The 6000-nt window shown below is 50.3% G+C and overlaps 1 protein-coding gene across 3 annotated transcripts in view; it reads right to left on the bottom strand.

Annotated features, from left to right (window-relative positions):
• CD276 (CD276 molecule) overlaps positions 1–2654 on the bottom strand; it is a 32678-nt gene extending 30024 nt beyond the window's left edge. For all 3 annotated transcript variants that reach the window (XM_077123840.1, XM_077123841.1, XM_077123839.1), the window contains exon 1: positions 2539–2654. The gene's annotated coding sequence lies outside the window, so the exon portion shown is untranslated. The remainder of the gene's footprint in view (positions 1–2538) is intronic.
• Positions 2655–6000: the final 3346 nt, after the last annotated feature.

Genomic DNA, 6000 nt, shown 5'->3' on the forward strand with positions numbered 1-6000 from the left:
TCTGCAAGAAGAAGTCTCCACCCACTTGGAGGATAAGTTCCTGGGCAGAGTCATCATACTCCCTACCCTTCTTCCTCCTCCCCTGACCTCATGACTCAGGTCCATGGGCTCAGCCACCCCAGCGTGGTCACAATCTCAGAGGTTGCTTTGATTTGGGTCTTTTTTTTGCACACATCCCAAATATCACACATCCAACCAAGAAGTAGCCAGCAATAGGCCAGATATTTGTTCTACAACATCTTCTAGGAGTCTCTTTGGGTGCTCTGGAATCCCAACTCATGGCTGCCCGTGTAATCAAATCACCCCACATCCGTGGCCCCAAAGAGTACTGCCCAGCTCAATATCAAATCCAAATCCTAAGGATGAAGATGCACTATTGCAGAGAAGGTCAAAGTTTAAGGATGATGGAATTCTCACAGAAAGGTTTAGAAATCAACCTTGCCAGAATAAGGACACAGCCTCAAAGTAAAGGACTACTTTGAAAGGACAACATTTCTATAACTCCTTGCCATAAACACCAAAGTATTCAACTGAGCTGCAGGGCATTTGAGAGTCTCAGAATTTCAACCCACCTGCTTCCATCTAGTACTGGGCAGAACTAAAGAGGGTGGGAGCTGGAAGGAAAATGGGGCCCTCAAACCTAACACCTCCTCTTACCATTTAGGCTTGCATCAACACTGCCTTCTTGCTTTCACCAAGTTGGAAGTTTTGATTTCTGGGAGCACAGGGGTCCAGAGGCAGCAAATTGGGAAGCTTACTGCAGGCAGGCAGGAGAAACCACCAGTGATGACCCAAGACAGCACTCCACAGACCAGACACAGGACCAAGAAAAGTGCTTAAGCAAAAGCTCACTCTCTCAAGAATCCCCCTATCAAATGACTCCTTAGTGTGAAAACTGATGTTCAATGTTGACCCAAAGTCACAAAGAAAAATTTCATTGACACCAAGACACTCTATTTAAGCAGATTGGAATATATATACAAGAGGGAGAAAAGTTCCCAGCTAACATAAGTGTTAGTGCTTGAGCTCCAGAACTCCAGTTATCAGGGAAATGTACTCAGCCGAAATACTCTCATTCCCAAACAAGCTGGAAATATGACGCCCCAAGCCCTCCACCTCTCCCTGCCACTCAGACCCCAACCCAGCCTGCTGTATTTAGACTTCAATTTCAAGTTTAGACTTCAATTCCCACCAGCCCCCAAAAGTGCCCTATCTATCTGCAAGCCCCCAAACTATAAGGAAGGCTGCAGTGCATCAGTTTTCCTAGGGATTTCTGAGAGACCAAGAGGGAATTAGAGAGGAGGCCAAACTAAATAAAGAACTCTCTTCAAGACAAATAGCTTCATTCCATTCTAATATAGAAACTAACTGCTAAAGTCATGCTTTTAAGAAAAGGACCCGGGACCTTAATTTAGTGACAAAATCAAATATTTACAATTATCTGCATTCAATTTGACACTAAATAGTTTTTTTTCTCAATTAAAGTCAAACAATCCTCTGATACTTTCCCTCAAAATGATAGATCCCCATATCTGAGTCACCCACCATGCATTTCCCATTAAGGCAGGCTTTGCCTTGAAATAAATCTCCTTTTCTGGCAGTTCACTGCCTTAGGTCCCCAAAGCTACCAATTCACTAGCTAAACAGCAAATAAGTGTCCTGGGATACTACGATTCGATCCCTGCAGCCTCGGGTGCCCTGACCATGGGTCCCTACCTCCCATCTCCTCTCCATTCTACGTCACCCACCATGTCCTTAAGATTTCCTAAACCCAGACTGGCCCATCCCTGCTCCCTTCTCATCCCCTGATCACCCTCAGCCTCTATCTGCCTCCTCCCCCAACACCTATTCACGCCCTCCATCCCCCCCCAGCTGTCCAGAATCCATTCCCCTTGTGCCCACTTCTGCTCGTGGAAGCCATCCAATCGTCCACTCCCTCCTCCTTCAGGGCCTAGCCGGGCGGACCCTCTACCCAGCTCTCCACCTAACCACTCCCGCCCCCACCGGTGGTCTGTTAACCTCAGGGCGTTTCCTTTCACAGGGTCCTGGAGGTTCTGCTTCCCTCCTAGCACCAGCTAGTGGCTTTGTTAAGCTTTTCAGATTCATCAACACGATGACAGATCTGCCTCCTTTCCCCCCTCCACACCCAGGGCCTCCATCACAATCACCCACCCAGCCTCCTCCAGCTGCTTCCCGGGCGCCTGCAGATCCGACAGTGCCCCGCTGGGAAGGGGAGGCGAGCCTAGGCTGGGGGCGGGGTTGCATTCGAGCAGCCCCCAGCTCCCTCTGGGCCCTAGAGCTCGAGACTCGGCCCCGGGAACTCCCAGGGCTCACGAGCTGCGAGGCCAGCCCGGGATCTGGGATGCGGGTGACCGGGCGAGGGAACGGGCGCGTCACTCCCGGCTACGGCAACTCTGCAGCACCAACGCCGCCCGGCCCGCCAGGGCGCGCCCAGCCCGGGCTTCCCCGGCCTGGGACTGCGGCAGACAAAGGCCGCCCCCAACCCTGCCGGCCGGCCCGCGCCACGCAAGCACTCACCGCGCACGCCGATTCCCAGGACTCCGGGACGCGGCGGAGCGCGGCCGAGTCGCCACCGCCGCGGCGAGGCCAGGCCCGAATGGGGCCGGGGGCGGCCTGGGAGTCCGAGGGGCGGGGCGGGCTGGAGGAAGCCGCGGTCCCGGAAAGGCGGCCCGGGTGCGCCCCAAAGGCCGGATTGGCCTAGCGGCGGCGGTTTGGACCCCGCCCCCTCCCCCAGTCAGACCCACGCTGGGAAGACCCAGTGCTCCAGGAAGGAGCTGCTGGTCTAACGACTGCCCATCCCCCAGCCCATTCCCACAGTTGCAAGATCCGAAGTTTATTTTCTGTAAAGAGGGGACAGGTGACTGGTCACTGACCATACACCCCGCCACCATACTTTCTCCTCCTCTGCAGGTTGTTGGCGGCAGAGCCGGGCCTGAAACTCGGCTGTCTGACCCCCAGTCCTGTGTTCTCCCTCTGCACCAGACCGGCTCCGCAGGCTGGAAAGGGTTAACTCGACTGCTAGAAATTGAGAGCTGCAGGGAGCGCTCTATAAATACAGTGTCGTGGGCGCCCGAGCCAACCACAGGGCAATTTCTACCGAGCTGATTTTCTTCTTTTCCTTCCACCCACGGCCACCCGGCCAGCCCTGCCCCCAGGCCCATGCCAGGCTGCAGGCCAGACCTGGCACCCAAAAAGGGGAGCAGACCTGACACCCGCTGACCTTGGGCTCTGACCTTTCAGAGCTCAGCTCTGGCCTGGGGAGGAGATGGAGGCGAGGCCTGCCTTGGCCAGGAGGCTGTGTGTCTCCCCAGAACACATGCGGCTCCTACACCTGTTCTTGGTCTTGTTCTTCACACAGACGGGAAAGCTAAAGTGTAGAGAAGCTTCCATGGGCCAGGGTTTGATAGGAGCTTTTCAGACTGGGCCTCTTCAGATCCTCACAATAGCCCCACTGAGTAAATAATATCATACCCATTTTATAGATGAGAAAACTGAGGCTCAGAGGGGAGCTGGGACTCCAACCTCGTGCTGTTGCCAGGATCATGACTCTAACAGCAGCAGGGTGGGAAAGGGCTTAGGAAATATGTATGAATACATGTGTGTCTCTGCATGGATATACATAATGCGATAATATGATACTGTTCATTGAACATTTCCTATGTCAGCCACTGTTTTAAGGTCTTTGCCATTTTATCTCATTTAATCTTCACAACAGCTTAGTGAAATGAATGCCATTATCCTCATTTTTACAGAGAAAGAAATGAGACACAAAGACATTGAGTGACTTTCTTTTGGACACCCAGTTATTAAGTGAAGGAACCAGGATTTGATCCCTTGAATTTACGTCCTGAATGCAAACTTAATTGTAAATATGGTGTATGGGGATAGGGGAGTGTATGGGTGTATGTTTTTGTGAACACATGTGAGCAGTTCTCTGTATTTGAGACTATGTGCATGTGTGTTTCTGAATATGTTTGATAGCAGCTGTATCTGTGTAAATACTCCTAGGGATGGGGAGACAGGGTGGGATCAAGGCCCGGCCAAATGGTCCAGAGTCCCTAGAAGTCATCAGTCTCCCCTCCTATCCAGCTTGATAAGAAAACAGCATCCTCTCTTTCACACCGCTCTCCTTTCCCCTGTTGCCCTTCCCCAGGTCTCAGGAAAATATAGCCCCCAGCAGGCCCAGTAACCTGGAGGAGAAGCATACCTGAATTGTCTCTGGGTTAAGGGAACCAAGACGCTGGAATTGATATAGAGGAAACTCACTCACTTTTCTGCCCTTTACTAAGTGTCAGTCCTGTGCTTTGTGCAGCAGTGATACAGGTCTGTCCCAGAGGACTTACAGTCTGGCTGGGAAGGAAGTGGGTATCAGCTGTCATTTCTGGAAGCAGTAGCTTGAAAGGGCCCTCATCCCCCAAGAAGGGAAGACAGCTTGGCCAGGGCACGGACAGCAACTCTGCAGGACTCAGCTCAGCTAAGATCAGATGCTTGGTCCCAGACAAAGAGCTAGAGTAACCATCCCAGCATATAGGAGCCTTCTTAGTTCAGAGAAGGCTTTTCTGGTAGTCCCTTTGACCTCAGGAATGGGGGGTGGTGGTGGAGGTGGGGAGCTTCTCAGTGGTCCCCCCATGAAACGGAAAAGCTCAGGTTGGAAAGTTGTCTCAATGGGTTTTTTTCTAGACAGTAGTCCCCATTTGTATCTGGAGCTAGCACAGGAGAAAGCAGATGGCTTAGAGCAGTCTATCTCCAGTTATGCCTCCAATTCCCCCAAAGGCCCAAATCTGGACAAGCCATGTCCTAATTTTTCTACTTACACATCCTTCAGGCTCCTAAAAACTCCAAATGTGCAAAACTGAACTATTATCTGTCCTCCAAGACCTGCTCCTCCTCCTGGATCTCCATGAAGTCTCCCAGTGATTCAAGCCCTAAAGCAGGACTCATCCTACACTTCTCCCTCCCTCTCACTGCCAAAATCCAGTCAGGCATGAAGGAATGCCCCTGAATATCTTTGGAACTCCTTCACCTCCCCTGATTACCACCACCCTACTCTTATTTAGGTCCCCACCACTCCTTACTGGATTGCTGTGGAAGCTTCTTAACTGAGTCCTTTTTTACTTAGTCCAACCCCCCTGAACAGCTGCCAGAGGGATTTTTCTCAAATACAAATCTATCTATCCATGTAACTCCCCTATTTGAAGCCCTTCCACAGTTCTCATTTGCCCTCAGACTGCTAGTTGCCTCCCAAAAGTTATTCTTCCTTTCTTCCTTACCAACAGAGTACAATTTTTATTCTAAGAAGTTCTATTCCTATTTTAAAATACACAGTTGCTTGGACTCCCTTGCAGCTAGAGACAGTCATGTACCCAGTACCGGCAATGAGATGGAATTAAGACTCTCTGGTTGGAGCTTTGGGGAAAGCTTGTTAAAGGGGTCAGCTTTCTTTGGGACTGAAATGCAGAAGCAAAACCATAAGGGAAAGAAAATCATCTTGCAGCCACGAGGACAAAAGCCAAGAGGGGCAGAGGGGAAAATCTGAAGGCCCTGCATAGCTTCTAGCCCTCTGACTGGCCCCAGAATTACTGTTGCTCACTCCAGATTATTGAGAGAAAAGTGGTGAACCTTCCCTCAGACACCTGTAAGGAACTTCAGACCACATTCTGAAGAGGGAGAGGGTGTTCTAATCCATTTATTGCCTTCCCCAGGGTAGAAATTATGAATGCATAGTTAAATTCAGACACAACTTCCTTTGCCTCCTTTGGCATACAGAAAAACAAGTTTCTCCCTTATCTATTTAAATACACTTAGATTAAGCAAACTATTTTCCTTAACCTAGCTTTAAGTGAGGGCTATGCAGACATTTATGGCTCTCTTTTAGAGCAGCTAAGCAGATCATTTTTAGGAAGAAGCCCAGAGACACTGGCAAGTCTTGTCTAAGAATGATACTCAAATCTATTCATTTCATCTCCTTCAATAAGAAAG

This window comes from Tamandua tetradactyla, chromosome 12 (assembly GCF_023851605.1).
Source record: "Tamandua tetradactyla isolate mTamTet1 chromosome 12, mTamTet1.pri, whole genome shotgun sequence".
Taxonomy (NCBI): Eukaryota; Metazoa; Chordata; class Mammalia; order Pilosa; family Myrmecophagidae; genus Tamandua; species Tamandua tetradactyla.